A 12216-nucleotide genomic window follows, 5' to 3' on the forward strand; every position below is an offset into this window, starting at 1 on the left:
TTCCTGCAGAACAGAGCAGAGGCTGAGGCAAAACAGTGCAAGTTTCTGACCGCAAAACAGAACCCTTTTGGCAGCAAAACAGAGGCATTTTCGAGAGGAAACCGCCTTCATGCATAAGCAGTCCTTAATTCTTAGGCTGATTAGTTAGAGTACTTAATTACGCTTAATTAATTCTATAGTGTAGCTGCTTAGTTAGTCCTTTGTATTATTATATCTGTGTTGTAATTAACTAGTTAAAGTAGCTAGTTAATTTTGCATTGTAACTAATAAGTTAGAGTAATTAATTTTGTGTTGTAATTATTTAATTAGCTAGAATAGTTAGTTAAATTCGGTGTTGTAATAATTAGTTAAGTAGTTTAGCTAATTCATTTATTCAAACCCTCTTGTGCGAGGTCCAATTTGTTCTAATTTGCTAGTGTAGTTAATTTATTTCATTCGGTTTGTAATAGTTAGTTAATTCTTAGTAATTAGCTAGGGCATTTATTCAGACCCTCTTATGAGAGAACAAATATTTAATAATGTGTAAATGTTGTGTATGTCATCCAACCCCACATCTTTCTCCCTTTTATTTACCCACATATGATGGATAGTATAGAGTATCATATTTCATTTAAGCATTTCCCTTGTATAAAGCATTCATTTGTCTTGCATGAATTAGGCTCGGCGCATCATTCTAACTCACATTGTTATTTATTACTTCTTTGAAAACGTGCTCAAAATGCATGCTATCAAGTTGATTCACATGTCATAACTAGTAATCGAGCCTATTAAATTGCATATTGCATGTGTTGCATTAGTCATTTACATAGTTAGAGCATGCATTTTTCTAACTCTTTTCTTTTGGCTTGCCTTGGAGTACTAGGTGAGCACTTATTGCTTTAGCATGTCGCATGCGTATGATTGTTGCCATGTCAAGCATGATACCGTGAGGCTAAGTGCTTAAGTGTTTGAATGCCCATGGATGAAGGCTAATTGCTTGAATTGGGATAATTTGAATAATGTATATATGAGATCACTTTTTCAAGTGGTACACATTCGAAACAATTTTCAAACAAACATGAAATCAAAGTGTTCCAATTTAGTCTATACTTGTGTGCGTCACATAGTAATGCTAGCCTAAATAATCAGAACAAGAGCATGCAATGTAAATAAGAATCACATCATGATTAGTAGAGGCCGATCTTTGATCGGGTGCGTAGGGTGCTCAATTCATGACCTTCCCTTCTCGTACCTAAGTTCCCGAGCCAAGACACTTTGGTGATGTTAGATAAGTGGCCTTTGGCACGAGTCTCGGGTTTCTTAAATTTTTCAAAAATATTTAGGTGACGACTCTGTAATCTGGCAAAGCAGTCTATTTTTGGCATTTTGATTCAAAATCAATTTTCTAAAAGATTTGTCGGATTTGGACTCAATTGTGTTTATCTATTTCACATTGCATTTGTGGAATCAGATTCAGAACCACAGGAGTCTGAACTATAGGGCTGATCGTATCTGAAAGGAGCACGAAAAGCAAGCTACAGATGGCAGGGATCTAATTGATCAATTTGTGAAAAGTTCAGGTACTAAATTGAAATAAATCGAAGTATGGGGGTCAATGTGAAAAACACGTGATAGTTTGGGGAGGGGGAAATGATATTTCCTCTAACATTTTCCTATCTAAAATGTAAGATGAAATTACTAGTTTATTTTTATTAGCCACTCATACGAGTTCAATTTGTTCCCACCTAACAAGTGTTTGAATAAAATCTACAACTCTAATTGGTTATAGGGTGATTCTATTTACACCACGCTTTTATCTCATTACACACTTTATTTTATTTTATTTTTTTATTACAATCTTACCCTTCTCTAAAACTATCAAAAAAAAACTCAAAATCTAACCCTACATTATCAACCCACACACACTCCACCTTGGCGTGTTCGCAGTTTGGTTGCCATCGGAAAACCACTAATCCGCCATCCGTCCACTGGATGGGAGAATTGGAAAAAATCAATCCATATCCGTCCTCCGAATTGACGAATATGGATTGAGCGGATTGGCGGACGGATGTGAATCGGATTGGCAGCTTAAACTTTTACAAATTTTGAACATAATACAACAACTTGTCAACATTTTTTTTTTTTTTTTGGATAACAATCCAACTCAACATAATCAAAAGATTATCAAGTAAAATGTCAAATACTAATAATAAATACATATAAGAAAACCATGCATTATCAAAACTATTTCATTACTCTTTTTTATTCAAAAAAAAAAATTTAATTTGATTTTTGAAAAAATGACAATTAAGCCTTATATTTTCTACACAAAAATACCAAATATCAACCTTTGTCATTTGATAAAAAGATTTCCAAATTGAAAACACAATAGAATATCTAAACTCTTTTTTAATTAAAAACACAAACAGGATATTTAAACAAATCGAAAACACAAAGTCTTACAAATTACTAGAGGTGCTCATAGTTTGGCGGTTCGGTTGTGGCCAAAGGAAGTTCAAATCTGTCATCCGTCCAAAACTAGGTGGATTGGAAAAAAACAATCCGCAACCGTCCACTCATCACACATCCATCCGAAACACGGTGGATTAGTTCGATTTGGTCAGTTTGGACAGATCAAAATATCCGCAACTCACCCCTAACTCCACCATCATTTCTACCTATCATCACCACTACCAGTAGTTAACACTACCATCCACTGCTGCTGTCACCACTCCCAGCCCCCTCTCTACCTTACCCCTCTTTTTATTTTTCATATTTGAAATCCTAGTCTCTCTCTCTCTCTCTCTTGCAAGGGTGTGCAATGGAGATGGCCAGGTTGCGATAGAGGCGACTAGTTTGCGGTACGAGGGAACAAGAGGCCTAAGTCACAGTAGAGGGAGTTGGGTTGATGGATCATGATGGATAGGGCTAAAAAGGGGATTGCAATAGGGAGGGAGGTTTGAAGGGAAGTCACAGTGGGGACAGATGGCTCAAAAGGTGATCATATTCAGGAAGGGTCATTGTAGTCAAAGGTGGTGGTTGTAAGGGCTAAGAAAAAGGGGTAGCGGTGGTGAAAGGGGTCACTAGAGGGGAAGAGAGGTTATATGTGGTTAAGGATGGAGTAGGATTATAGTTTGAAATTTTGGGGATTAAAGATGAGGACAAATTTGGTATTATAGTGAGTGTAAAAAGAGAAAACTATAAAAATTGAGTGTAATGAAAAGAAAAAAAAAAAGTATTGTGTAAATCAAATGACACCTAATTAAAATAGTGAAATTTATTTTTTTAAATAGAATTCACCTTGTTTTAACCAATCACACAATAGAGAGTTTTATTTACCCACTAAGTCGATGAAATATAATTAATTTTCTTTTTTTAAACAAAATTAATTTTATCATAAATAGAAATAAACATCACCCCCACATACAAAGGCCGAAAACAAAATCACTTGGTATCTATTAAAACAAACACAAAATGACAATCTTGACATATTTATATATAACATATTTGTACGTAGATAGAAGAATCACTTTTCTTGCTTCCACCACCCAAATTTTTACAGTAAAACCAAAATTAAATCTCATGAATTTCAGGTGTCCCTCGTACAACCCAATGTGATTCTATGCCGACCATAGCCTGTTTCTCATGTTTTTTATAGGCATTTAATGAATATTTTGCAAGAGAAAAAACACTATAAATACACCCTTGAACACTTATAGTGTCCCATCCTGAGACAGCTATTAGAGCTCATTGAAACCAATACAAAAAATATATATATATTTCTAAAAAAGTGAATCAAAGAGCTCTAATGGCTTCTAACAATTTGCTGGTCATCCTTGCCATTGTGGCAGTTGTTCTTCCTTCAGTCACCATGGCTACTGATTATTGGGTTGGTGATTCTAACGGTTGGACCAATGGCTATGATTACCAAACTTGGGCTAAGGATAAAGTATTCTATGTTGGAGACAAACTAGGTAAACTAGCATTTCTTTTCTTTTCTTTTTTGCTTTTTTTGTTTTTTAATTTTATTTTAAGTAATGAGGAGCTTCCTCGTAATTCATCTCTAGGTAAGGGTCGGCATCTGGTTGGCTCAGCTTGCAAAATTGGTGCCCACATTCACACATGGGCTAAGCCTAACAAGTTTGCTAATAGATTGAGTCAAGTTGGTCTAAAGTCAAAAAATTTTATGCTCAAGTTGTGTCTAACCAGCTTGACTTGTACAACAAAAAAAAAATAATAATAATAATTATATTTTTATTGAACTTTTATTTATTTTTTTATTATTTTTTGTCTAATCTGTACGCCGCCTCATGCATAATAAGCCAGGCTATCGAGTTGGGTTTCAACACCTAAGCCCAACACAAGCCTTATTTGGGCTAACCTAGCTGGCCAAAGATATAACTTTGGGTTGAATAAAAATGCAACTGACTAAGCAGTCTTCAAACGAAATGATGAGTCTTATCTCTCAATATATATAATCATTTGTCCTATATACCAAGTAATTATTGGGCGTAAGTCCTAACTAGGGTGGGATCAAAGAGGAGTACGGAGAGAGCTTTTACTCCTTAGTTCAAACTCATGACTTCTCGTATGTCAATAATAGGCTATGGGCAAGTGAAACAACTTAGTTGGTTACGTAATACAAGTTAAGATTCAATTTACTAGCCACTACTCTATGCCTAAATTTCTATTTGCTCCCGCCCCAACTGACAAAGGATCCTTTAGTCTTGTCAGAAAATATTTACAGTCATTGAATCACATAAAAATCTTAAAGATTGGGAATCTTAAGCACTATCATGTCTAGGGATGTAATCAATTTCATACAGTTAGTATTTAAATAAAAAATTTCACCGAATTAATACTGTCGATTTTATTATTTTGAATATGGATACATATCATTTCTCCCATCAAACTGCACCACACTACATTGAACCGAACCGACTGAAACGGTTCGGTTTAATCGGTTTATGACTTTTCAAAGTTAAGCTACTTTTTAATATAGTCACTAATCTATATAAAAACATTGAATTAGTTATTTTTCCTTGATTTCAAACATATTCAATCCATCCATTTAATAGAATACTTTTCAATTCCTAAATTAACAAAAATACAAACAAAAAAAAGTTTAAAAATACTAGATTTCAATAATAATGAGTTAGAGTTAAGATTATATATAACAAAAAATTATAAAAGGTTATAGAGATGATAAGGTTAATAATTTATTATATTTATTAATATCATTATATTATTAGATTATATATATTATAAATATAATATATGTTGAAACGATCGGGTTTCGGTTTAATTCGGTGCACAAAGTGCTTGAACAGATACCAAATCAAAAACCAAAAAAAAAACAAATTTAAAAATCGCACAGATCGATTTTTGTTAAAAAACAGACAATATATAGCCGGTTCGATCGGTTTGGCCGATTTTTTCAATTTTTCTTACATTCCTAATCGTGTCATTGAATCATTGAGAATCTTAAGACACAGGAATCTTGAGACATAATATAATGATCATGAGTGTTTTATGATAATGAAACAAAGAATTTTGGGCCAAACGATCTCCTGACCGTTTCAATTATTCCTCTATTAACCTAATATGTCACTTCAATTAATTTCTTCTTCTTTATTTGTTTGTTTGTTTCTCACACAGTTTTTAACTACACTATGGGAAATCATAACGTGTTCTTCTTTATTTGTTTGTTTGTTTCTCACACAGTTTTTAACTACACTATGGGAAATCATAACGTGTTCAAAGTAAACGCTACCGGCTTCAGCCAATGCATTATCCCACCATCAAATGAGGCATTGACCTCTGGACACGATATCATTCCCCTTATGGTCCCTGGAAAAAAATGGTACATTTGCGGTGTGGGGCAGCACTGTGCTCAGTTTGGCCAAAAGCTTGTCATCAACGTGGAAAGCGGAGCTCCAGCACCGACCCCTGTGAAAAACTCTGCTCATGGGATACTAATTTCTGGGTATCAATTTTTCATGGCAGCAGTGTTAGCTGTGGCTGCCATGGTTATGGCTTGACTAATATGACATTTAGGTCATTTAGATCAACAAATTTTATATTGTTTTACGAATAAGACATAGAAGCTGTACTGGCTGTGGCTGTTGTGATTGTGGCTTGACTAATAAGACATTTAGTCACTTTTAATCAACTGATTCTATGTTGTCTAAGAATAAGATTCAATTGAGTACAACACTATTTACAATCTTTTGTAGCTTTTTTACGTATGCATTTTGTATACCTTTGTGATGAATTAATTCTTATATTTTGAAAATTGAACAATATGTATGTGTATGTGTATGTGTTGTCTTTCATTTATTATGGAGAAAATATCATTTTGCATCAATTTTACTCTTACTGCCAATTCCCATCTATAATCGAACAAAAGTTGTTAATGTGGCATCTAAATTTCATTTGAAATTTTGTTTTACCCCCAAAATTATCCTCAAAATATCAATTAAACTGCTAAATAAAATGAAGTTTGGGGGTCTAATTGCTATCTTAAAGATAGTTTGGATGTAAAATGAAATTTCAAACGAAATTTTGATGCCACGTTAACAACTTCCGTTTTATTATAAATTGCAGGTAACGCCGGGATAAAATTGATCTAAAATTAAATAGTTTAGATATAATATTGATATTATTAAAAGAATTTGAACAAGAATTGAATTGATTTTTAAATAATAGTTGGAGGACAAAATGATATTTCCTCTTTATTATGACACTCTAACTCTTGTTAAAATTATGAGTAATATTATTAGATCTTCTTGCCATTTCAAAAAGCCAAACAAATAAATAAATAATAGTGACCAAAGTCACATGTTGATGTGAGTGTTTTCTCACAAAATTTTAAGTAAATTTTTAATATTATTGCTATAATAAATAATCATTCTACAATGCCTAAAAGAAAATATATGTATATATATATTGATTTTTCGCAATAGCATGAGGTTATATGTTCTCAAATTTCTTATTTCCTTTATTCTAAAACTGTTGATGGAAGACAAGCTGGGGTTTGTGGTCAAAGGCGACGACAATGGCTGCCGAAAATGGTGGTTAAGGGGTAGCAGAGTTAGGATTTAAAAAATTAGAATTTAAAGATAGGGATAATCTGCAAGGAGTCCCTCATTGTAATACTTTAATGGGAAAAGGACATGCGTGTGGATTATGTTGCAATAAGGACATCTATAAGATGATTACAAAAATGCTCTTAATAACTAATTTTTTTTTAAATTATGTTACTTTTGATATCTATCTATTCGTTTTTAATAAAATTAGTATTTTTAAAATTTTCATCAAAATCTGTTAAAAAAGAATCATGTTGGCCATCAAATTTTGTAAAAATAATAATAATAAAAAAAAATTTACCGTCAAAATTAATGATAATAGTAAAATTATACTTTATCTTACAATCAAATTTTACTTTGATTCATAATAAATTTTATTGTGAAATTTTAACATTTTAAGAAGACTCCGTGTCTTTCATGAAAGACAAACAAATTTATTTTCATTTTGCTATCAACTTTTAATATGTACTCTGCCAACTTTGAAAATTTTACACTGGTTTGAGTTTTGTTTGGTGATAGTCTATTTATAAATGATAGTAGAAGTTTAGTTTAGTTTGTTCATAAAATTGACAGTAAACTTTTATCTGATCTGGCATTTTTTTTACTTCTACACAATAAAATTTTACTATTTTTACTGTTGAACATACTTCAATATCTTCATTGGAGATCCTAACCTCAGTATTCAAATTGATCATAAAATAATAACTGACATAGGTAAGCCCATAAAGATTATAGCCCACCATTTAGGGTCACAGGGCCTAATACATAACTCAAATACTAAAGCCCAGCATTACTGAAACCCCAAGTAGCAATGAGAACCAATGATATCAAGACACATGACAAGAGAAGGGCAAGCCACATAAGCAGATAAAGATCTGCAAAGTTATTGTCACTGCACATCGTCATTAATGAGGCCCCTTACAGCATTTATTGCGATAACCCCTCTCTGTCGGGACAGAACGCCTTCACCATGAACAAGGTAAGCTAGAGCATAGACTTTCGGCCAAGGTGACAGGTCGGAAAGGACAACGAAATGATTACCAGAGGATATAAGCAAACGTCAAGGACAAGAAGAAGGTTAAATTTTTCTATCTCTAATCTATCTACACATTCCACTTCTCTCTCTCTAACTTGCTCGTCGGAGGGTTCGCTGGGGGATTCCCCGTTCCCCGTTGAACTCTTGTGCAGGTCTTCTAGTGGGCTTGGTCATTTGGGCATAGGCTCGAGGACCGTGGAATCAGTCTGACCCGTTCCATCTGGAACGAACTGTATCATCAGTTGGCGCTGTCTGTGGGAAACGTTTTTGTTCTGCGCGCCAGTTGTGCTCATTGTTGCCAGAGACCCTCTCCCAATAACCCCCTCCTACCACCTGTAAAGGTGGATGGTCACAACTAGATCCATGGCTTCTCACCCTAATGTTCCTGATCATCAAGCCGACCCTCCCAATCCGAATAACCCACCACAGTATTTCACCGAACTCACCAACAGCATTAACCGCTTGGCCAAACAAAACCAAGCCCTGATTAATGCTCTAGTCCAAAGAAACCTTCCTATGCCTCCTCCACCACCTCTAGATGTTCCACCCAACCAAGAACGAGCCCCGAGCCATACTATCCTACAACCTAACCCACCCAACTCGGAAGGCTTGCGGGTTCTCCTCCCGGATATAAACCTGCAACCTCGGGCCCCGCACCCATCGGTCCCGGTACCAACCCCTGAGGAAGAGGCCAGTAGCGTCCAGCCCCTGCTCCCCTCCGGTGGTGACAACATTCCTCTCTGGGATGCAGAACTCCGATCCATGAAGCTCCAGCTCCAAGGAGTCATGCAAAACATACAGCATAAACCATCCACCACGGCCAACTCGCCGTTCATTGCCTCCATCCAGGACAAACCTCTACCCCCCAAGTTCAAAATGCCCACCATCGACTCTTTCGACGGTACAACAGACCCAGTCGATCACTTAGAGACCAACAGAACCCTCATAATCCTCCATGCATTCCCCAACGAGATCATGTGTCGTGCTTTCCCCGTAACACTCAAGGAGTCGACTCGACTCTGGTTTAGTCAACTACCAGCAGATTCTGTCTCCACTTTCCAACACCTCAATGAATCCTTCCTCAGCCATTTCATTGGAGCCCAGCGCCAACGACGCCCAACAACCCAACTCCTCAATATCCGTCAGACCGAGGGGGAGTCACTGCGTAGTTTCGCTACCCGTTTCAACACCGAAGCCTTGCAGGTAGCGGAAAACGATGACAAGGTCATCCTTACAGCTTTCATGGCCGGTCTACGGTCATCTAATTTCCTTTTCTCCCTCTCAAAAAACCCCCCGACCTCTATGGCAATCCTACTCTCTAAAGCCCAAAAATACATGAATGTTGAAGATTCACTAGCCGCCCGACAAGACCCAATAGCCAAAAACCTGACCTCCAGAGAAAAGAGAAAGGACTCAGAAACCAGGAATGCCCAATACACTCACCAAACACCTCAGTACAATGACCGACCACCCCGCGCCGACTGGTCGGCACCAGCCCGACTGCCCGTCCTGTTCGAGCGGTACACACCGCTCAATTCCCCCATGGAACAAGTCCTCAATCAGATCCAGCGAGACCAACCCCTAAAATGCCCCCAACCATCACGGACTCCTTCCGATCGAAGAGACCAGTCCAAATATTACCGCTTTCACCAAGACCACGGCCATAATACCGAGGAGTGTGTTAACCTCAAAGATCAGGTCGAGGGCTTGATTCGTCAAGGGTGTCTCAATCGATTCACAGATACCCGCCCTCAGCAGAGGCAACGGACTGAACCCACCAGAAATAACCGCTGGCGCATCCTTCCCCGACAACCAGCACAACCTAACCAAGGTCGTGATCGCCCACCACAACAACCTCAGGCACAAGGTAACCCCGACCCACCTGTTGGAGAAATCAGAGTTATTTCCGGCGGGCTTGCTTGTGGAGGACCATCCCGCTCAGCTCAGCTCAACGGGCAGAACTCAGAAAAATAAGGCAGGGCTCACACAAAGAAGTTGCCACACTGGACCGACCCTCCAAATAGCCCAGGTAGTAGACTGAGCCTATCACCTTTACGGACGCCGACTGCACAGGCATCCGCTACCCCCATGACGACCCTCTCGTCATTTCTGCCCTCCTTTCCAATTACAAGATCAGACGAGTTCTCATCGACAACGGCAGTTCTTCAGACATCATCTTCCTCAACTGCTTCCGCCAGCTCAAGATTGGGGAAGAAAGTCTGTCTCCTCTCCAAACCCCTTTGGTCGGTTTCACTGGTGACCGAGTGACCTCCATCGGCTCCATTGATCTTCCCATCATAATCGGCGAGTACCCGCGACAGACCACAAAGTTGCTCACCTTTTTTGTTGTCGACTACCCCTCTGCCTACAACATCATCCTTGGCCGCACCGCCCTAAATGCTTTCCAGGCAGTCACATCCACTTTCCACCTTGCCATCAAGTTCCCCACTGATCTTGGGGTCGGCACAGTGAGGGGAGAGCAGACCGTGGCCAGAGAATGTTATGTCGCCTCCCTTAAAGAAGTCAAGCTCAAAGAGGCTATGATCATTGAAGGACTCGACGTCAAAGACGAGGACGAGCAGGTTAGAGGGGAACCAGTGGAGGAGCTCATCGAGGTCCTCATCGATCCCACCAACCCGACCAAAACCGCCAAGATTGGCAGCCAACTATCCCCCTAGGCCAAGGCCGACCTCACCACCCTCCTGATTGAACACAATGATGTGTTTACCTGGACTCACTCTGACATGCCAAGTATTGACCCCTCCTTCATCTGCCACCATCTCAGCATTGAGCCCTATTTCCGACCTGTCTGCCAGAAGCAGCGCATTTTTTACCCAGAGCGCAATAACCTTATTGCTTCTGAAGTAGATAAGCTCCTTGAGACACAGTTTATCACGAATATGGACTACCCTAGATGGCTGTCGAATGTGGTTCTAGTTCGTAAAAACAATGGTAAATGGCGACTCTGTGTCGACTACTCCTACCTTAACCAAGCTTGCCCCAAAGACAGCTATCCTCTCCTTCGTATAGATCTGCTGGTTGACGCCACGGCCGGTCATCAAATGCTCAGCTTCATGGATGCCTTCTCTGGATACAACCAGATCCTGATGCACCCATCTGACCAGGAACACACCTCCTTCATCACTGACCGAGGCACCTACCATTACCGTGTGATGCCATTTGGGTTGAAGAATGTCGGGGCCACTTACCAACGGTTGGTCAATGCTGTCTTCAGTCACCAGATAGGCCGGAACATGAAAGTATATGTCGACGACATACTGGTCAAGAGCAAGCTCACCACTGATCATCTAGCCGACCTGCGAGAGACCTTCGCCACCTTGCGAAAGTACCAAATAAAGCTCAACCTGGAGAAATGCGCCTTCGGCGTAGGATTTGGGAAGTTTTTGGGTTTCATGGTCAGTCAGCAGGGCATTGAAGCTAACCCCGAAAAGATCAAGACCTTAATCGAAATGCAGTCACCCAGAATGGTTAAAGAGGTTCAGAGGCTTACTGGCCGAGTGGCCGCCCTCAACCGCTTCATTTCCCAGCAACGGACAAGTGCCTCCCCTTCTTCAAGGTTCTTCGGCAAACTTTTGAATGGACGGCAGAATCTGAAGAGGCCTTTCAGTAGTTGAAACAGTGCATGGCTAACCCCCCTTACTTTCTCAACCAATCACGGGCGAACCCCTCTTCCTCTATCTAGCCGTGTCAAACACTGCAGTCAGCGCAACACTCATCAAGGAAGACAACTTTGTCCAACGACCGGTCTACTACATCAGTCAGGCTCTTAGGGGGGCGGAACAGAAGTACCCATTATTAGAAAAAATGTCCTTGGCCTTGGTCACCGCCTCCAGACGACTCCGCCCTTACTTCCAAGCCCATTCCATAGTGGTCCTTATTGACCAACCGTTAAAGAAAATCATGCAACAACCAGAGCTGTCCGGCCAACTTATGCAATGGTCAGTCGAGCTCAGCCAGTTTAATATCTCCTACAGACCTCGAACGGCGGTCAAAGGACAGGCTGTCGCCGATTTTATCCTGGAATTCACTAATCCCATTCCAACCACGGCCCCACCACCTCCTCAACCCCAGACTGAGGCAGAAGACCCCCAT

At 39.3% G+C, this 12216-nt stretch overlaps 1 pseudogene; it reads left to right on the forward strand.

Moving 5' to 3' along the window:
• Window positions 1–3787: 3787 nt before the first annotated feature.
• The window catches only part of LOC114306811 (blue copper protein-like), a 33463-nt pseudogene continuing 25034 nt past the window's right edge, over window positions 3788–12216 (forward strand).

The sequence above is a fragment of the Camellia sinensis genome, chromosome 12, assembly GCF_055761805.1.
Source record: "Camellia sinensis isolate YWXY chromosome 12, ASM5576180v1, whole genome shotgun sequence".
Lineage (NCBI taxonomy): Eukaryota > Viridiplantae > Streptophyta > Magnoliopsida > Ericales > Theaceae > Camellia > Camellia sinensis.